The 21,346-nt window shown below is 36.4% G+C and overlaps 1 long non-coding RNA gene across 1 annotated transcript in view; it reads right to left on the bottom strand.

The window, feature by feature from the left end:
- Window positions 1-21,346, bottom strand: part of LOC135278051 (uncharacterized) — a 32,168-nt gene that overhangs the window by 4,788 nt on the left and 6,034 nt on the right. Inside the window, exons 2-3 of the long non-coding RNA XR_010345608.1 lie at window positions 18,766-18,805; window positions 13,441-13,557 (exon numbers count right to left, since the gene is read on the bottom strand). This is a non-coding gene — a long non-coding RNA (uncharacterized LOC135278051). The remainder of the gene's footprint in view (window positions 1-13,440; window positions 13,558-18,765; window positions 18,806-21,346) is intronic.

Below are 21,346 nucleotides of genomic sequence, written 5' to 3' on the forward strand. Positions count from 1 at the left end.
GCCTGGATTTTTCACTATAAAATAGAAACAACATGCCTTCGGATTTTACAGGCTTCTGTGTGAATCAAATGAAGGCATAAAGTGGAAGTAGGTTAGAAACCAGAATGCATCATGCAAATATGAGTTATTATTATTAATGACCAAGTGTAACATTTCAGTCAGGAAAGCTGTAAATCAATAGAGATGTTGTAACTGAAAACAACTTGAAGACCATTTTTTTTTGTGTTCAGCACAAGTGGCATTTCCTCCTTGCTTGTTGCTTTATATAGTAGATAGTTTTATACATAGCAACAGCCTTGAAACGGATCAGCAAGAACATAATGAACGTATTTTAAGCAGAAAATGTTAAATGATCTATGTCTCTTGTTACAGGCTAAGCTTCAATTAATTCAGGAGGTGGTTTTTCACAGTTGAAACAAAAGCAAAAATCCTTATGTTGTTTACTGTACATGAATAAATTCAAAATTTGGTGATAAAGTGGTAATATAAGTTGAATTTGTGGCCTTTTCTCTTAGGAAAGTATACTGGCAATATTGCCACAGAATTTGCTTAACTTAACTCTCTTCTTTTGTATAATTTGAAAGCTGCTTCTTCTCCTTCTTCTTGCAGCAAAACAACTAGGTGAAATATTGCATTACGACAACAGAAAAAGGCCTTACCAGACATTTAACAGGAAAAAAGTGGAAGAATTTGATTTTATTGATTAGAAAAAAATAGCATTATTGACAAATACATGCAAAGTGTTCTAAAACTAAAAATCTTTCAATTCTATATCTATAATGATGGAACACTTTAGATGAGGGTAGAGGCAAAATGTATAGCTTTCTTGTTTTTATAGCATTGTAAAGTTACCTGGCAGACTTGCCTATGGTTTGATTTATTTTAGTTTTTTTTGGCTCTTATGATAGCGGAAACCTGAGAAAATCTTCTAGAGAGCTTTGTCTAATTGGTGATTTTAAAAAATCAATTCATAATATCAATAGGCTCAGACAGTTCAGTTTATTTTTGCACAGAGTTTTATTTTTCTCTCGATAGTGTCTCATCCTTCCCCTCTCCTCCACAGCCTCTCACCTCCCTCCAGGGGCACTCTGCTGAGTAGCTTTCCAAGGGGAGAAAGAATGTTTGAAAATGTGGGGGAAGATGTGAACTGCAGCCCACATAAAAATCTTTATTTAGATAGTTTTTAACTAGGGATTCAAAAAATGCCAACCAAGGTACTCAATCCTATTTTCTTAGCACAAGCAAGAGAATAAAAGGAGGTGGGCAATGTTTAGTGTCCCTGCACCCTGGGAGGTGTGCAACATTTCCTCTTATTTCACACTTTATGATTTTACTCTTATCCTCTATTCAGGGCTCACAGCATCAACTGCAAGAGCTTGCCGGGTGGCAAATTCTGAGTGTGGGTTTTGGTGTCCACCTGACCTCGCTTCAGATTCAGATTGAGTATTTTTAGGCCAGATAATTTGGTTGCCTCAGCACAAATGACCAGAATTTTCCCTACTCAAAATAACCAAAACAAAACCAGACAAATTTTCAAATAATAATAGTGACAACCAAAATGAATGACTGAGAAAAAAGTCTCAATCATCAAGGTTTATTAAGCTAGCTTTCGGGTGCCTCCGGGAGAAGCGGAAGACACAGACGCATCTGTGGCTGTTTTCACTAAGAGATTTTTAGGAGGTTTAGTATTTATACATTTCCTTAAAGGGAGAAGGCAGGCATGAAGGGCAGGTAGGGTGATAAAGTGAACAGTTACATTCCTGTGAGACATATTAGTGCCTAGTAAATCTACATTTTACATAACACAAGGTGAATATTTGAAGAGAAAAGGGGAGTGAAAGGAAGAGCCAATTATGCAGATGTCTCTGGGCAGATGGAGAAATGAGCCTTGTCTTTGTTTTACACCTGGGAAGATAAGCTTGTAATTGACATTATCAGAGTGGAAATGAGGAGGCTTTAGTTTTCTGAGCTAGACTTAGATTGTAGACCTAAAGTTACAATTGGCATGTCCTTGTTTATGGGAGTACAGCAAAGAATTTACTTATGAGTGATCTGTGGAGGCAACCTCTGTAGACGTCTGGGGCCTTCTACCTTTCCCTGGGAATGTGGCTGACGGATAATGTTGGTAACAGCTATTCATTTGAAAAAGGGCATATGACTCAGCCTCCCAGCTTAATCTTTCCTTTTGCATAAGAAGTTTGGGGGACCTGAGATTATTTATTTTCCTTTATGATAGTAACAACATTTACAGCAAAATGGTCTAACTGTATGTTTACTATAATGGAAAGAAATTCCATTTGAGGTCATGAGATCTGCACTTAGTTTTCTAGGATAAGCACTCACAAGCAAGGTAACCTGAAACTCTTCAGCCTCCTTCTTCATCTGTTCAGTTGGAGGGACTACTCCCCCAATTTCTCCATAGATTCCTGTGCAGGTGAAACAGTGGTAATTCTCAGTGGTTAGCAAACTTTTTTATGAAAGGCCAGAGTAAATATGCAGGCCTTGCTGGTAATTATGGTCTCTGTTGTAACTACTCAACTCTGTTGTCAATGGGCAAAAGCAGCCATAGACAATACATGAACAAATGTGTCAGTGTTCCAATAAAACTTTATTATGAACACTAAAATTTGAATTTTATATATATTTTATATTTCAAAAAAAGTGGTTTTTCTTTTGATTTTTCCTCTAAGCATTTACATATGTAAAAACCATTCTTAGCTCCTGGCCATATAGCAACAGGTGCTGGGCTGGATTTGTTCCACGGGTTGTAATTTGCTGACCCTGGTGTATATTAAAGCACTTAATAAATGTACACATATGTAAGTAGTTACTAAGTTGTGTAAAATCGTGATGGAATATGTAAGGTCCATTTTAATTCCATATTGACTTCCTTTGTCACGCCAAACTTGATGAGATTCCTGCTTGCCATGTCTGCAACATTTCAATGTTGTCCCAAGGAAAATCATTTAAGACGGGACTCTTGACTGAAAGAGTTCCAGTTGCATTTCCCATCCAGTGAAATAAATGGCTGCAGAGTCACTCAGCAATTGAAATTACATGAACTACTGACTTGTCTCAAAAGCATGAAGCATCCTGGTTTTCCCTAGACAATGCAGACACCCCTTTTATATCTTGTATGTGCACCGTCACAGAACCTCTCACACTGAGCTGTGATGATTTGCTTAGGTTTTGGTGTCCCAGTAAATCACGAGCTTCACAATGGTAGAGATTAAGCACTAGTACCTCCTGGCAATAGTATTTGTTTATTTATGCCTGTGATATTGTAATTTTAAATAAAAATATATATTTGGTCTTCATCTAGTTACTGGCACAGACCTCCTAAAACCCTTGGAATTTCCGAAGTGGTGTCTTTTATGTGCTTATAAGATGACTGGTGGCTAGGGGCTCCTAAACAGCCTCAGAATGGGGGCTGGTTGCCAGGGGAACAAACCATGTGATTAGAGGGTTGGAACTTTCACCATTGGGGAGGGAAGAGGGTCTGGAGGTTGAGACCTTTACTAATGGTCAATAATTTAATCAATTATACCTTTATGATGAAATCTCAATAAAAACTCAAAAGGACAGGGCTTCTAGGCTGTTGAGCACATGGAGGTGATGGGAGGGTGGAGAGTCTGGAGAGGGCATAGAAGCCCCATGCCCCTTTCCTCCTGTCTTGCCCTATATATCTCTTCTATCTGGTTGTCCATGATTTATATCTTTCTATAATCAACTGCTAATCTAGTAAGTAAATTGTTGTCCTGAGTTCTATGAGCTGTTCTGCCAAATTATTGAGTCTCAATACGAGGTTAGGGGAATCCTGAATTGACAGCCACACCATCAGGAGCACAAGGCACAACCTGGACTTGTGATTGGTGCCTGAAGTGGACGTAATCTTGTGGGACTGAGCCATCAACCTGTTGGGATCTGATGCTATCTTTAGGTAGATAGTGTCCAAATCAAGCCAAATTTTGGGACATCCAGCTGATGTCAGGGAATTGGTCTGTGTTAGGGGAAAACCCACACATCTGGTGCCAGATGTGTTTTGTATGAGAATATAATGAAACAAATAGGAGTTTTCTATACAATGTTCCTTTCTAGCTAACAAAGAATTTACAGAGCTGGCAAGAATACAGAAAAAAAGCAGATAAACAAACTAGATGGAGGAATCAGGGTAAAAGAGAAATGTGGGAGTTAAAATGATAAAGCTAGGGGTAAGAGTATCACAGAGAAATATGCTCCACTTGATCCTGCATGTGGCCAGCCCACTTGCCCTATGATTTCCAGCAGCAGAAGCACACTTCTCCCTCTCTCTCTCTCTCTTTTATTAAAAAATTTTTTAAGTTCAGGAGTACATGTGCAGGATGTGCAGGTTTATTACATAGATAAACGTGTGCCATGGTGGTTTGCTGCACAGATCATCCCATCACCCAGGTATCAAGTACAGCATCCATTAGCTATTCTTCCTGATCCTCTCCTTCCTTCTACCCCCTGCCCTCTGACAGGCCCCAGTGTCTGTTGTTCCCCTGATGTGTTCATGTGTCCTCATTATTTAGCTCCCATTTATAAGTGAGAACTTGCAGAATTTGGTTTATATTCCTGCGTTAGTTTGAAAAGGATAATGGCCTCCACTCCCTGCAAAGGACATGATTTTGTTCCTTTTTATGGCTGCGTAGTATTCAATGATGTAGATGTACCATATTTTCTTTATCTAGTTTATCATTGATGGGTATTTAGGTTGATTCCATGTCTTTGTTATTGTGAATAGTGCTGCAATAAACATATGCTTGCATCTGTCCTTATAGTAGAAGGATTTATATTCCTTTGGGTATATAACCAGTAATGGGATTGCTGAGTTGAATGGTATTTCTGCCTGTAGATCTTTGAGGAATTGCCACACTGTCTTCCACAATGGTTGAACTAATTTACACTCCTACCAACAGTGTGAAAGTGTTGCTTTTTCTTCATTACCTCACCAAGCACCTGTTGTTTTTTGACTTTTTTAGTAATAGCCATTCTGACTGGCGTGAGACGACATCTCATTGTGGTTTTGATTTGCATTTCTTTAATGATAGAGATGTTGAGCTTTTTTTTCATATGCTTGCGGGCCACATATTTGTCTTCTTTGTAGAAGTGTCTATTTATGTCCTTTGCGCACTTTTAAATGGAGTTGTTTTTTTCTTGTAAATTTGTTTAAGTTCCTAGTAGTTGCCAGATATCAGACCTTTGTCAGATGGATAGATTGTAAAAATTGTATCTCATTGTGTAGGTTGTCTGTTTACTCTGTTGATAGTTTCTTTTGCTATGCAGAAGCTCTTTAGTTTAATTAGATCCCATTTGTCCATTTTTGATTTTGTTGCAATTGTTTTTGGCATCTTCATCATAAAATCTTTGCCCATGCCTATGTGGTATGGTACTGCCATAGGTTTTTTTCGAGGATTTCTTTATATATATATATAGTTTTGTGTTTTACTTTTAAGTCTTTAATACATCTTGAGTTGAGTTTTGTATAGGGTGCAACAAAGGGGTCCAGTTTCAGTTTTCTTCATATGGCTAGCTAGTTCTCCCAGCACCACTTATTAAATAGGAAATCATTTCCCCATTGCTTATTTTTATCAAGTTTGTTGAAGATCAGATGGTAGGAAGTTTGTGGTCTTGTTTTTGGGTTCTCTATTCTGTTCCATTGCACTGTGTGTCTGTTCTTGTACTATACACGTGGTGCGAGATGGATTTTGTGTGAGAATATAGTGAAAATACAGAGAATTTGCTGTTTTGGTTACTGTAACCCTCTAGTATCATTTGAAGGCAGGTAGAGTGACACCTCCAGTTTTGTTCTTTTTTCTTAGAATTGCCTTGGCTATATATGAATTTTAAAATGTTTTTTCTCTAATTCTGTGAAGAATGCCAATGGTATTTTATTGGGAATAGCACTGAATCTCTAAATTGTTTTGGGCAGTATGGCCACTTTCAAGATATTGATTTTTCCTATCCATGAGCCTGGAATATTTTTTCATTTGTTTGTGTCACCTCTGATTTCCTTGAGTAGTGGTTTGTAGTTCTCCTTGAAGAGGTCACACTTCTCTTATTATCTATTCCTAGGTATTTTATTTATTCTTTTTGTGGAAATGGTGAATGGGAGTTCATTCCTGATTTGGCCTTTGGCTTGACTGTTGTTGGTGTATAGGGATGCTGGCAATTTGTGTACATTGATTTTATATCCTGAGACTTTGCTGAAGTTGCTTATCAGCTTAAGAAGCTTTTGGGCTGAGATGATGGGGTTTTCTAGATATAGGATTATGTCATCTGCAAACAAATATATTTTCACTTTCTCTCTTCCTGTTTAGATGCCCTTTATTTCTTTCTCTTGCCTGATTGCCCTGGCCAGAACTTCCAAAACTATGTTGAATAGGAGTGGTGAGAGAGAGCAACCTTGTCTTGTGCTGGTTTTCAAGAGGAATGAGATGCACATTTCTCAATGTGAGGCTGTATCACATGTGCCCATGATCTGAAGACACACTTGGAGTACCTTCACTGATCTCCAGACATTATTAGGAAAGATGGTTAAAGCATTTGGGAGATTATGTCAGATTAGTAACCACATATACCTATATTCTCTGGCCTTGCAAGATGGTGTCTTGGGTCTAGAGCTGAAAAGTAAGTAGTCTGTCCTCAAAGTCCTCCTGCTTGTCCTATCCTGACCTCTCCTCTGCTCAGGTTTCCAGCCTGTGCCACATCTCACAGGCCTCTGATCTTAGCTCTTTGTTAGCTAATTACTACTGATATCTGTTAACTCATGATCCTTTTCAGCAGCATTTTCAGAATCCTAAACTGCTCTGAGGCTTTAAGGCAGAACAAGTTTGAAAACTTTGAAAATCCAGGTCCTGCTCTGAGAATCACAATAGGCACCTACACAAGTGTATAAAACCTCTGAAAATTCCACAGTAAAGTGACTGTGTAAACCCTATTTCACCCAACATTGCTCAAATGTATTTAATTATGGAAATTATTTTTATATAACACCTATTAACATCTTATGGATTAGTTTTCTCCATATTCTAACTCACCTCAATTGAGCAAACACATTTACAGAAACTACCTGCTGCATCAGGAAATTCATAAGTGAAAGTAGTGATTCTTCCCTTTGTTACAGGTAATTAGGCATGATCGGGGCAGGAGAGGGCTCTCCCCTACCCACTAGGAAAGTTGGGAGATGGTTTGGCAATTATAATTTTGCCTCTATAAAAGTGATAAACTGGGACTGGGCACCAGGGAGAGGCCATTTCCTGATAGTCCACAGCTGTTGTACTAAAGTGGTAATTGAACACAGATACCAGGGAGTAGAAACTTCCTGGACATACACATTAAGAGACAAAATGGCAGAATGTGATGTTCTGGGGGCATATCACCTGAAAACGGAGGAAAACCTCAGATAAGTGTGTGCACAACTTCCTAAACACACTGCACACGCCCACCTCCCAAGGGTAAGGAGTTCACTGTGCATGTGAGCAGCCCACCCTAAGGGAAGAATCTTGGGAAGAAAGCTGCCTATGAAGTCCTTGGATCAAAGTTAAACACTGCACTTGACCTTCATGCCTGCTTGGGTCTTTTCCAAGCATACTTTCCTTTCCTCTGTTTCCTGTTCTAAAGCCTTTTAAATAAATTTCCACTCCTTCTCTGAAACTTGCCTTGGTCTCCTTTTCTGCCCTATGCCCCTTAGTCAAATTCTTTCTCCTGAGGAGGCAAGAATTGAGATTGCTACTGACCCATATGGATTTACCACCAGTGACCTGGATACCTTCCCCTGGCAATGCCTTCATGGGCTTTAGAGTCTAGCAAAAAATAATCCACTTTAGGGAGAGATGCCCTACAATATTAATCCTTATAGTATGTGAACTCTAACAGAATGGCTTTTAACAATTAAGCTGTTTGCACAACCTCCCCCACAAAAAGGATTCTTTAGGGTTAAAATATTTTAGACTCCATAAGCTGAAAGGAAGAGAAGATATTTTTAGGGAGGGGCCAAGGTCCAGTATTTCTTAGACCATATTATACATGGTGCATCTCCTTCCACATAGCTCTAAATACACTTTGTGGCACAGTAGAAATGCCATTGAACTTGGATCAGGAGATGGAATTTGAATCCTGGCTCTGTTGCACATTCTTTTTTGCCTTGGATCCAAATAATGTCATGATTATATACTTAGAAAACACAAGAGAATATTCCTCAAACTGCTAGATACTATAAATAAACCCAGGATGGTCATTGGTTACAAATATAGATACAAAAATCAATAGCTCTATTTTATACAGACAGTAACTGGTTAGAAAATTTAATGGGAGAAAAGCTCTCCTTTATAACAGCAACAAAAAACCATAAATGAGGGCTAAATATAACAAGAAATGTTCAAAATCGAAATAAAGAAACAAAAAACCCAACATTTTCTGTTAAGGAACATTAAAACAACAAAAACAAAAATCCAAACAAACCTACCTAAACTAAATGGAATAAAATACCTTGATCTTCGGAAACAAGAACTAGAAATTTTCCCTAAACTCATCTCTATAGATGATATATTGCCAATCAGAATTACAAGAGGATTTTGGAGAACATACAAAGTTATTCTAATGTGTGAAAACAGCTAGGACAATGTTGAAAAGGAATAGGAATGCAGGGAACTTGCCTTACCACATGCCATTAGGAAACTTTATTAAAGAGAAAGATTATTATTATTATTATTATATTATTATTAAAGCATGGATGCTGGGGACTATAGTCGTGACCATGACTATAGTGCCTCGGCAATCAATTAACATTGATGGATGAATGAATGAATGATAATCCTTACCTTATACAAAAACATAGCTAGCCCCTTGCTTCTGAATGATAAAAGGGATGAGACAATATTAAGGATGCAGTGGTAAAGAGCACTGGATCTGAAACTGAACTCTCTGGGTTTGAATCTTGGTTCCACTACTTGCCAGCTCAGTGGCCTTGATTAAATTTCTTAACCTCTCAGCGCCTTTCTTTCCTCATTTCTAAAATAACAACAGTTCTTTACAAGGAATGACAATAGTTCTTACTTCATATGGCTGTTCAGAGTGAATGCATTATCCACCTAAAGCCTGTGATGAATGTCTAGCACAGAATAAGCTCTCAGGAAATATTTATTGAATGAAAAAGAAAAGGATAGAAATTATAAATGTAGCCCTTGGTCAAAGGTCAATGATGTGGCATCTCACATTCAAAAACTTGCTGTCACTGCAGCACATATGCCTCATTGTCCACATGTATGATCTAACAAGTCATTCTCAACCTGTGATACCACCTTTCACCCCAACTATGTACCTGTAAACTACCAACCTCGTTGCAACCAAACCTTATTGTAACTTCAAACTGATTTTTCTCTGAAATCTTATATAACAATTTCTGTCATTTCAAATACATGAGTCTCTGCCAAAAACCTTATATTCATCACCTTGATTACTCTTTATTCCCACTTGAACTGTTTATACTTTTCTAACTATCTACATCTCTTCCTTTTTCCAAATACATCTCTTCCTTAGAAATTTGCTTCATTCCTTATCTGTCTTAGAAACAATGTCTTTATTTCTCTTGCACTTATAATGAAAATCTTATAAGTGAGCAGCTAAAAGGAGGAGATATTAGTGTCACTAACAATTTGCTACTTTCCAACCTCAGTTTGTCTTTTGGTAACACATAGCTGTACTTTTGCCACATCCTTCTCTCTTCAATTCCTCATATATTTCAGTTTGTGTTCATTTTTCTAAGCTTCTTCATTTCTGAGACAATCTTTTGAACATTTTGATTCATCTCTTAATTTTCTGGAGTTTTTGATCAAATAGTCTTTCAAGAATGACTTACAGGCATTTTATTTCTTGAATTCTTTCAGGTTTAAGAATGCCATGGGAAGAATATCTTGGCTGGATATAATATTCTTAGATTATGAGTTCTCATATTCAGAATTTAGTGAACATAGATTCATTATCTTTTGGCATTGAATGTTTGCATACTGAATATGATGCTAGACTATTATTTCCCCCAGTAGGTATTTTTCTTATTACGCCTGGATGTCTAAAAATAAATAGCCTTATGATATGTCTTGGTGTTGAGCATTTGCCATCAAAATATCCTGCTATGCTGTGTCGAATGTTTGGAATAAAATTTTCTTTAAAAGCAAGAAAAGGAACCTATGTGCCCTTTGGATGGCAACTTTAGGTGTTTTCTTATTTGAAATAATTTGCTTATTTTATCTTTCAATATTTTCTGTTTCATTTGTTGAGTTTCATACTTCTGGGACACCAATTATACTTACTGAAGATCCAGTTTGCCTATTCCAGCTATCAGATTTACTCCAACTGTTTCATTGTTTGTCCTTTTCATCTCCATTTATGAGTTGATTCCAAGTTTTTATCTATAACAGCACTTCAATATTCAGACATGTCTATTCTGTTTTGTACTGCTTTAAATTGACGTGTGAGTTTATCATCTTGAAATTTTTTATGTGTTTCATCTGCCCTTTGTTCCTCTACTCCTCTTTTATTGCATTTATTTGTGTGAATCCAGTGCATTTTGTATCTACTTTACCTCTTCTACTGATGTTTTTAGTGGTACCTCACTATATTACTTTATAGTGGATCTCACTATATTATTTTATAGTAGATTTATTCAGAATGCATAAAAATTACCTGGAGTGTTTGTTAAACCACATATTGCTAGGCCCAACCTTAGAGTTTCTGATTCCAAAAGCAGGAGGTAGGAGCTGAGAATTTGTTTATCTAACATGTTCTGAAGCTCATACATTGAGAACCACTTCTCTATAGAATATGATATGCATCTCAAAATTATTACAGTCTACTGTCAGGCAGTCTTATTCTACCATGTAAACAATGTTAAGAAACCAAAGACAAAATTAATTTTATCTTCTACTCTACTTAGTGTTTTCGTTGACATGTATTTTAACAAATGCTAAAATTTCATATGTAGTTATTTTTTTCATTTTAAAATGTTAATCGATTTTTAAATAAAATATATTCAAGATAAAAATAATAAACATATTTTATATTTACCTATATGGTAGACAGGCCCTAGGGTGCTCCTTACCATGATCCTGACTCCTGGTCTTCGTGTTCTTGTGTGATCCCTTTCACTTGAGAGTGGGAAGAAGCTATGACTTGCTTCTAGTTAGCAGAATATGGCAAACACAATAGGATGTCACTGTAGTGATTATGTTACATTATGTAAGATTCTGCCTTGCTAGCAGACTATTCTAGAGACTCTTCTTGCCAACTTTATGAAGTTAGTGGCTCTAACTTCAGGGTTATTCAGGGTTCTCCAGAGAAACAGTGTCAATAGGATGGATGGGTGGGTAGGTAGGTAGGTAGGTAGGTAGAGAGGTAGGCAGAGTTTTATTATGAGAAATTGGCTCATGTGTTATGGAGGCTAAGTTCCACATCCACCATCTGCAAACTGAAGACCCAGGAAAGTACATGATACACTTCAGTCCAAGTCTGAGGGCTGAAACCAGGGAGCTGACAGTGTAAGCCTCAGTTTGAGGGCAGAAAAAGATGGATGTCCCAGCTTTGGAGTCAGGCAGAGGGGGCAATCTCTTCTTTCCTCTGCCTTTTTGTTCCATTCAGGCCTGCAATGGATTGGATGATGCCCCCTCCTATTTGGGATGGTCATCTGCCTTCTCAGTCCATTGATTCAAATGCTAATCTCATACAGAAACAACCTCATGGACACACCCAAAAATAATGTTTAGCCAAAATATCTGGGCACCCTGTGATCCAGTTAAGTTGACACATGAAATTTACCATCACAGTGACAATTACATAGCAAGAAACTGCAGGCTGTCTGCAGGAAGACTGTAGTGAAGGGCCCTCCTTCAGTCCTAAAATCCCAAGGAAATGAATTCTAACTACCTGAGTGAGGCTTGAAGCAGATTCCTCCAGTCAGTAATCTAAATGAGAAAGCAGCCTGGCTGATACCTCTTGATTGCAGCCTCTCAGACCTCGATTTGAGGACACAGTTAAACTATGCCTGGATGCCTGGCCCACAGAAACTGAGATAATAAACGTATATCGCTTCTAGCTGCGAAGTTTGTGATAATTTGTCATACAGCATAGAAAACTAATATAACTACACACATGCATGTGAAAATAGGTCTAGAAGTCCCACTTAAAACTATGTAGTGTCTTTCAAAATTTAAGCTTAAGGAGGACATTTTACACTGTAAGAAAATGCTTATTTGGCATCATTGATTTTTATTTCTCAAGGACCTAAGTCTAACTAAGATTTTTGTATTAAAATAACTAATCCAAATTAATCTCACCTTTACATTTTACACCTCACAGATTGCTTTTTTATAGAAGTTTAAGAAATGATTGTGAATTCTGATAATGACTGGCTTAATTAGCAACTAAATGTCAAATACATCTCTTTAAAATAGGAGATTCATGCAAAAAAAGTACTATGTTAAAAGTCAGAGTAGAACAAAGTTCAGAGTAAACATTGCATATTAATAACAATGTAAATTTATTGCCAAATTAAAATTAGCTTAAGGTTTAAATGAGACAGTATAGGCAAATAAAAAGAGAAAATAGGGAAGAAAAAGTATATTATCAGAAATTAAGAATACAGGGACTGAGGAGTACTTCTCTTATTTTATGTTTGCCATTCCTGGAATCAAGGAATTGTATTTTAATCACATACAAGCATCATCAACAAAATACTGGATAATGAGAAAACAAAGCACAATCGAAAATGAGAGAGTTTATTTGGAATGAATTTGTTTCTGAACTTTCATAGTTGATTAATTCTATTATTAAATCTTCAAACTATTAGATTTTATTCACCTCCAAGTAAATGGAAGGCAGCATTCCAGAAATAGTACAAATCCATTTGATGAAACAGAAATTATGATTTACTATGTGTGTAGAGAACTCTTTTAATATGTGGTACAAAGTATTTGATTCTACAGAATTTTTGGACACCAACATGTCTGCTTCAGTAAACAGCACATGGGAAATTACGTTTCCCTTTCTAACTTAAAAACAGATGGAAGGTACTAAAATTCTAAATCTGTTCCAGTAAGTATATTCTTGATATAGTTAACACCACTGTCTGTTATGCTCCTGAATTTTAGCTCATCTTAGGTCAAATCAGCCTGTTCATTCCTTTATAACCTAAGATACATATCTGCAAATTTAGAGGAACAGAGTGAAGCACTGTTAAAAAAAAGAAAGGAGGAAGGAAGAAAGAAAGAAAGAAAAAGAAAGAAAGAAGGAAGGAAAGAAAGAAAAAGAAAATTTATCCTCATGAGGGTAGATCTGCCATTTTCTTGGTGTATTCACAATGACTGAGTCCATACACGTTACAGGAACTGCAAGAATGAAGTTGAACCAGGGAAAGGGTTTACTTACCTGGTAATAGCATAAATTCTGATGCTGTGGTGCCAACTCTGATTATTATTCCCAACAGACATCTGCTCTGACCACAGACCTCAGTAATTCCATTAATCATTTTTGCTTCCTCAGGAGCTAGAGGACAATACCCAAAGGAGCAATACGATACTATTAATAGAAAAGGATTAGAATATATCCTGTTCTTTCAGTTCCTAATTTGAAGTCTACAAGCTAAGCCTTTAACCCCCAATTTGGGGTCTAAAACCCCTCATCCAGATGTTTCTTACTGTTTACATTAAGAACAGTAATGCTTGATTAGGACTATCTTCTCTAGTAGACAGTAGATGCAGGCTAAATGATTAGGATCATCTTCAATGTGGATAATTTAATGACAACACATATGAAACCCTAGTTTAGTAAAATCTTCTTAAAAGAAGTAACACTCTCTTTGTATTCTTATATTCCATCAGATTGTATAAATCAATATTTATCTCCATATGGACTGTTATTAATAAGAAATTAAATAATGCTTGATTTTTAAATATTATACTATTGTGAATATTTATTATTTGCTGTTCTTTAGAGATATTCACATGCTCACATATGGAGTAAGTTAGTCACTTTTATCTTAAAAAGTACCTTAACAAAGTCAGTTTACATTCTTGCTGATATAAATTGCCTCTCTTCTGTGTTTTTTATAAAACCAATACATTGCTTTTAATGCCTCCAAGAAGTACCATATATGTACTTTTAAAATGTATATAGTTGCTTTAGAGAAAATGAGCTTAATGACACCATAATTAATAATGCATTTAAGTGCTAAATTTCCCTATGACTTCCTTGGTCAAGTCTTCTTTGCCTCCCTGCTTGCCATCTCAAATCAAATTAGGAGAAATTTCCCTTTAGCAAACATGTTGTAGCTTACTCTCAAATCTATACTATTATGTTTATCACTGAAGCATTGGTATACTGAAGTCTGCATCTTTCACTTTTCAGTTGGATTGTGTGCTCTTTCTCCTGTGCTATCAAGAGAAGAGTGAAATTCTTTTGTCTCTCTGAGAATTTAAACATGGAATTTTAAAAGCAGAACACCTTTCAGACAGTTGTGCAGCTGCTTTCTTAGAGATATCAGTAACTAGGCTCTATCATTTAATGAATTCTATAAGAATTTTATAATAACCTACAAGTATATTTAACAGACTTCCAGTTCCAGAAATAGCTGGGAGAAATTACCCTAAAAAATCCCTTCATAAAAATAAATAAATAAGTAAATAAAACCACAAAATAAAACAAAACAGAACAAATATATTTTAAGATACAAAGCAGAAACAAAGGGAATGCTGAAAACTAGTAAGTGTATGAACTGAAACTCCTGCATATGCCAAGGATCCCTAAGGTTTATATCCTCTGTGAAGGAACGCATTAGAAAAAACCCACCCAGTACAGAGACAACCAGGGGGCTTAACTCTCTTGACCTCAGTGGGGTGAAGGACAGATACATGTAAAGCCAGTTCACAAAACAGGAAGTACAAATGTCCAAGAAATGTATAAAAAGATGTGCAATCACCCCAGTAATGGAGGAAAAGCAAATTGAGACAATAAAAAATATAATTTTGCCCCTGTCAGATTAGCAAACCTTTTTGTTGGACAACATTAAGGGCTGTGGAGGATGCTGAGTAATGATAGTGCTAATGCATGGCCAATGGAAGAATAAATGAGCTCAGAGTGGTATCATTTAGCAAACTTGAAGATGCTCACACCCTCAAACCCATCGTAGAATTCTCAGACCAAAGAATAACAAAATGTTCATTATCGTATTGTTTGCAACAGTAAAAAATCTAAAAAAACATATAAAACAATATAAATTCCCATCAATAAGATGTTAGAAAAATAAGCGGTAGCATATTCCACCACTTACAATGGGTACTAGGTACTATGTATCAGTGAAAAATATAAACTAAATCAAAGCTATGTAAACAAGTAAATTCCAGGAATAAAATGTGATTTTAAAAAATCCAGCTGCCAAATGATGATACCATACTACACAATTTATGTAATGCTTAAAGAAATGTGTCCAAACTATATGGTATTTATTTAAAGTAAACGTATAAAGTATTCATAACATATTTAAAATGTATCCATAAAATCCATGTATTAGAAGTAACAGTATTAAAAATTATGGGAGTAACAAACAAATTGAATATGGCTGTAATCTCAAAGGAAGTAAAAAGAGGTATTAGATCGAAGAGGGGTAAAGTAATCTACTATTCTAATCTGTACAGCCTTGTTTATTTAAAAGAAAAAAAATCCCCGATTTCCTATAACAGTTGTAGGGGTGGATGAAGTATTACGAAAAGTGAACTATTTCATCTGCTATTGGTGGAAGAGTAAATTGCAATGTCTTTAGAAGGCAATTTGACAGTATCTATCAAAATGTAAAATGTATATACCTATTATTCATCAATTATATTTCTAGTAATTTATTCTATGGATATAGTTAATGTAATAAAAAGGTAAATATAGAAAGATATTTATTGTAGCAATGTTTGTAATAGCAAAACTTTCGAAACAACTTAAAGGGGACTGATTAAATAATGCTATGTCCATAAAGTGAAAATGCAACATGAATGGGGTAGCTCTCTAAAGGCTGAGAAGAAAAGATCCCTAATATAACCTAAGTAAAAACAAGCAAGGCAAGGAAGAATGGCACTATGTGTACAGGCACTATATGTACACAGAGGTGGTCTCATTGGTATAAGGAATATATACACTGAGAAATAAACCTTTGTAAGCATATGTATGAAAACATTTGGAAGTTTACATAAATTGTTAAAGACAGATGCTTCTATGGAGGAGACCTGAGAGAATGAGGTGAAATAAGGTTTACTTTTCATGGTATGTACTTTGTACAAAAATGGGTAAGATAAATGTGATGGGTTGAACCATTATATGTTTTGGCCTGTAATAGGAACAATTTCACACAGCTTAATCACGTAATATGCATGATGCAAAGCACAGCTTAGAAGGCTTCCACTACGAGGTCAGGAGTTCAAGACCAGCCTGGCCAACATGGTGAAACCCCGTCTCTATTAAAAATACAAAAAATTAGCCGGGTATGGTGGCACACATCTGTTGTCCTAGCTACTTGGGAGGCTGAGGCAAGAGAATCGCTTGAATCCAGGAGGTGGAGGTTGCAGTGAGCCGGAATTGTGCCACTGCACTCCAGCCTGGGCAATAGAGCAAGACATCGTCACAAAAAATAATAATAATAAAATAAAATTTAAAAATAATAATAATAAAAAGAAAAGGCTTCCACTATAACATTCAGAGCACTTTGACAAACAGACCCTATAATAGACCTGATGGCCCTTTGCTTGACTGCAAGTGGAACTTCCAAGCAGCTTAGAGTGAAACAGAACAAGGGTCAGCCAGTCTCTTGGGACTGGCGATCAGGATTGAAAAGCCAAGTGCACCAAGGTAGTAATATGGGATCACAAAGGCTGTGCTGGGCACAGATACTACCTGAGGAGATGAGTTGCCAGTAGCAGAGCTTGATGACTATTAGCAAGCCCATTCTGAGTGCAATTTCGACAGAATGCACTCAGGCAACATTCTCACATTGGCAGGAATGTGAGAGGCAGCAAATGCTTGTGGCTTGTTCTTGCTCTAACTGCAACATTAACTTAGCCTTTACTTGGCTAAGTGCCTGAAGCATTCCTTAGAAGAGATGCAATTATCCCCTTGCCCTTTTTAAAAATTCTCTCATGTCACTTTGTAGTCTGGCTGTAGCAATGTCATGCCTGATAGCTGATGTGAGCCTCAGCCAAGGGTGTCATTACCTGGAGAGGGTACAGTGATGTAACCCTACACCATGATCTATAGTGAACCTGTGAGTGCTACAACCCCAAGCTTTTACTGTTTCAACACTCAATCCAATCTGCCAAGCAGAAGGGAAAGGAGATGATTTGTTTGCTCTGAGATTGGGTCATTGCTAGCTGACTCTGTCAGTTAAAGGGCTTTCTCTAATTGCAGTGTTCTCCTCTTATATGGGGTTCTTTGTAAGTGGTTTTAGTGTCTCTCTCTCTCTCTCTCTCTCTTTGTGTTTGTGTGTGTTAAGTTTTATTACTTTTACTAAATTTCTCTCTATTTTTTTCCCTTGCAAGATAATTTATTAACTAATTGAATTCATTTACCTTATTTTGGTTTCTATTCATTCATCAATTCATTTCTTCATCAATCCACTAAACATCACCAGTATAACTAAAACTAAATATTAGACTCTGAGCATGAAAAGCAGTATGCTATAGCAGAGTAGCATGGTTTTAAGAGTCAGAAACCTGGGCTCTAGTCCAGGATTATCCACTTACTTGATCCTATATTAGGTTTTCTAATCTCTTTACACCTCAGTTTCCCCAACATATAAATAGAACCTAGTGTTGTTATGAAAATTAAATAAGATAATCAGTATAAAGAAATCTGCACAGATGGAATACAGTAAGTCTACAATACATGTAAAATTTTATTAATGATCTATGAAAATTGTTTATCCTTATAAATGAGAGCCATAGGTACAGTTTTGTACATGTCTGAAACAAAGATACCATTTCCATCTTATTAGAGAGGATATTTTAATAGCCTCTAATCTTATTCTTGTCCAGGAAAATCATCTGGATCTGGAGATAGATAGTTTCATATCCAAGGTCTTTGTTCATGGAAGTCACAGGCAAAAATATGTTACCCTCTTCCTATTTTCCTATCTATCCAAATAAAATGCAGCTTTAATACTCTTCTGGGTGGTATAACTGAGTTTTTTCTTCTCTAGTTAGTCCTTACATGAGGACATTTATAACATCAACTGATCTTTCAAAAAGCTAGGCAAGTCTTTTATGACATATATTTCAAAGGTTTGTTACAAAAAATATATAAACAACTCTTTCTTCCAAAAAATTTCTCAGCCACTATGATTTGCTATCAAGTCACAACACAAAACAGACCTGCCACAGGGCTTGAAGCCCTCTTGTAAGGTTTTGGAAGAAAGGCCCTTAAAGGCTCTTTCTCACCCAATGAAATCCCTCTTACACTACTCAGCTCATCAGAATTCAATCCAGCAAAGTTTAGAAATAATTCACTAGTGTTTCATTCTTCCTGCTATTAACACCAGAGGCCAAAGTTGACAAAATAGACATCATCTTCAGTAAGATTTTGTGGCAGAAACTACTGTGCTTCATGAATGAAAGCCTCTTTGCATACAAATAAACTTGGCATAGACTATCATCTCCATCATCTCTCCAATTGTACCTAACTAAATTTCAGAGATTCAAAGAATAAAAGTATATAACATACTTTGATCTGATGGATTCCAGCTTCCAACATGCTGGGTTTCCTGTGACATAAAGAAAACATTCTGAATTATTTCATGCATTATCTTAAAGACAAATAGCTGATTCTCATGAATAAGTTGAAAATCCTTCAAAGCACATTTAGTAATATGCAGGCTCAGGACTTAATGTCAGCTCCTCATTTTGTGTGATTTCTTAATGTGTTCCTGTTTTTGGTTCCTCTGTTCATCTGGTGTAAGTGTTCAGAGATTTTGAACTCAGCCCCATGGGTAGAGCCTACCTTGAATGTGTCAAAATTCAATGACCAACAGCATTTATCTTCCCACCAGTCAAGCTTCAGGTCTCATTTCCTTATATATACTTTTTCCTCATTATACTTTATCATATCTTCCCATCTTTTTCCTCTCTTGTACTTGCCATTAATTCACATGGCACTCTTACATAATTATTTGATTAATATCTGTCTCCTCTACTAGATTAAAATCCAGTGGAAGGCATAGTGGTATGCACTTATAATCTCAGCTACTCAGGAGGCTGAGGTGGGAGAAGTGGGAGAATTGCTGGAGCCCAGAAGTTTGAGGCCAGCCTGGGCAGTGTAGTGAGACCTCATATTTAAAAACAACAAAAACAAAACTCCCTGAGGACAGGTAGCTTCTAGTTTTGCTTTGTTTACCTTTATATTCCACTGCTTACCAAAATCTCTAGAATACAGCAATCTATAAAATTTATTAAATAAATGAAAGTACACATAAAAATAATTTTTTTCTGAATTGTTTTATTTTACCTTTCCACAGTCATTCCCATATTTCTTCATGTTCATCTAATCCATGTTTCATGGAAAGAACTGTCCCATGCATGTGGCTGACTCCCAATTAAACCCTTCCTCTCTTCCTATTGATAAGTCTAGGAAACCAACCCTTCTCTCCATTGTAACATTCCTAGCTGACTCCCAATTAAACCCTTCCTCTCTTCCTATTGATAAGTCTAGGAAACCAACCCTTCTCTCCATTGTAACATTCCTATCTATTATGCCTCAGACCATCCCACATAAAGTAGATACTGTGAGTCAGACACAATGGAAAACAGACCTCAAGCAGGTAAAGGCAAATAGATGAACTTTAAGTCATTCTGAAAAATGTTAACTGTGCCTCTAAAGCACTAAAAATCTTTTCCTGAGATTTAGCCATATAAACACAAATCTAGGCATGAAATAGTTTGCATAGTATTAGAATGTTATTAATGAAATTCTGTATCTGAATTAAAAGCATTCTTGATTTGAGAAATTATAACAATCTCCAGAGTTATTCCTCAGGCTAGTATAGATTTACTGATTATTTGCATAGTCTCAGAATTAAACAATAATTCTTCCAACTATTAACATTACAGGTTTCTGATTATTTAATCATTGTTTCATGCACACAGCTTGACATAACAGTATTTAGGAAAAGAAAATAAAAGAGTTAGTGAAAATGCTCCCAGAGGGAAAACAACTAGCAAACATGGATTTTTACCTACATTTTTTCTTTTGTATCATCTCTAGAGGGTGGAAGTTCTGAGAATAAGTAAGCCTTCTTATTAGAAGAAGAAACCGCCATTTCTACACATAGAGGGAAAACTTGATAGCATTTCAGTTGGGGCATTTGATTTATCTCTTATCTCCACAACACAACCAAGATAAAGGAGATGTTTCAATGGCAGGTTCAGTCTAATTGACAACAATGGCATACCAACTACCAACTACAAGCAATGGGAAAAGAAGGACTAAATTAGCATTGCAGGTAGCATCTGTAAGCTTTAGAGCTTTGATAGATTTCAATAGGCTTGACATGTTCTATAGTCAAGACTAAACAAACAACAAACACTAAAACTAAAACCTCAAACATTTGCCAACTATTAAAAACGTGTCTTTCCTAGAGGGATAAAGGGAACATAAGTGTTAAAAAGTTGAGAATAAAGTTCTGGTATTAACCGATAAGCAGAAGAATGAGGTTAAATAAAAATGTGAATTTCTGGATGCCATGTATATATTTTTTCTTATTCTAAAATAGAGATCGCTTTGAGCCTAAGATGAGGAAAATTGCTTATCCCTCTGTATGCACAGGTTGATTTAAGACAAAAGGCCCTGCCTCCTCCTGCTGGATGCCATTCAAAGAGACACTATTTCTTTATGCTGTGCTTTTGCACTAGGCTCAGCTGGTGGGGGTCATGTCTGAATGGTGACAGAGGGAATATGAGCTCGAACTGCTATTCAAGGAAGGATAGCTCTTCTTCCAGCTCATCTGACTCTGCTTTATCTCTGCTTCCCATTTGCTGGCTGCTAAAAATGCTTGTATCTTGTCTTTTAAAACATTCTTTTACTCTCGTAGGCATCTTAAGGAATAAGATTAGTCCCAATTTCGCCAGAGATGAACTCACTGCCTCATGTTCTCCAGCTGCAGAAAATCCATAAGAACTCGATGAAGCTTAGTTTATCAGTCTTCATCCACCTGCTATATTATATTTTTAGGGCTCTGATGTGATTGGCCTTCTAGCCTCTTCCCCTTCTGTTTTCAGCCTATCAAGTCATTGTGGTTATTTTCAGGCAC

Source organism: Aotus nancymaae, unplaced genomic scaffold (assembly GCF_030222135.1).
Source record: "Aotus nancymaae isolate 86718 unplaced genomic scaffold, 86718_ANA_hifiasm-v0.15.2.pri h1tg000036l, whole genome shotgun sequence".
Classification (NCBI taxonomy): domain Eukaryota; kingdom Metazoa; phylum Chordata; class Mammalia; order Primates; family Aotidae; genus Aotus; species Aotus nancymaae.